Here is a 956-nt window from a genome sequence, read left to right as displayed (position 1 = left end):
CTGTTAAAGCTGCAATCCTGTGTGCCTATGGATTGGTGCCTGAGGCTCACAGGCATCAGTTAAGAGGCCACAAGAAAAGTTTGACCCAAACCTGTGTAGAGTTTGCTAGGGACAGGGAAAGCTTATTTGACAAAAGGTGTAGGCCTACTGCTTGTAAAGTTGAGGAATTTGCTTATCTCCGTGGACTCCCCGTGCTGGACTATATATGCTAATTCCGGGAGCGCTTGCATCGTGGCCCATTTTTCGCAAGGGAGGCGCTTACTAGTTCCCAGCCTGAAATGGAACGCTAGCCCCATCATTCGCCTGTTGTCGGACATGTCCAAGTTGCAGACAAAGCGTTGGCTCCGTGGCCTATTCCCAGTTCTGCTCTCTCTGCTGGGTTTTTCCGGTCCGTACGATGTGCGTCAACAGTGTGGCAAGACAGACGATGTAATCAGTACCCCTAATAGGATGCCAGAAAACACGTGGTCTGTCACATCAATATGCTGAAACTGTGTAACAACCTTGATGATTCCTCTTGCCCGGCAGTGAGAAACGGACGCGGCAAGGCGTGAGTTTGTGTGGCGCCTGCCGTCAGCTGTTTCTGTAGTGTAGTGGTTATCACGTTCGCCTTACACGCGAAAGGTCCCCAGTTCGAAACTGGGCAGAAACATTTCTCTTTGGGCTCTCCTCTCAGTATTAAAGAGCTCATATTATGCTCATTTTCCGGTTCATATTTGTATTCAGGGGTGGTACCGAAATAGGTTTACATGGTTTCATTTTCAAAAACACCATCTTTTTGTCGTACTGCACATTGCTGCAGAATCTTTTTTCACTCCTGGAAGTTGAACGCTCCGTTTTAGCTACCGAGTGAGGCATCTCACTTCCGTAAGATCGTTGTTGGGAGTTGCACATGCGCAGTACCTAGGTAAGGACTACTGGTTAATCAGAAGCAGAGTAGGGCGGGTCCTGAGGAG

At 48.6% G+C, this 956-nt stretch overlaps 1 non-coding gene across 1 annotated transcript; it reads left to right on the top strand.

Moving 5' to 3' along the window:
- The first annotated feature begins 579 nt into the window (after positions 1-579).
- On the top strand, positions 580-652 carry trnav-uac. The gene has a single exon. It is a non-coding gene; the product is annotated as a tRNA-Val (tRNA).
- The last annotated feature ends 304 nt before the right edge of the window (positions 653-956 follow it).

Source organism: Micropterus dolomieu, unplaced genomic scaffold (genome assembly GCF_021292245.1).
Source record: "Micropterus dolomieu isolate WLL.071019.BEF.003 ecotype Adirondacks unplaced genomic scaffold, ASM2129224v1 contig_6965, whole genome shotgun sequence".
NCBI lineage: Eukaryota > Metazoa > Chordata > Actinopteri > Centrarchiformes > Centrarchidae > Micropterus > Micropterus dolomieu.
Note: the sequence above shows the minus strand (reverse complement) of the source record. Positions and strands in the feature narration are given on the sequence as shown.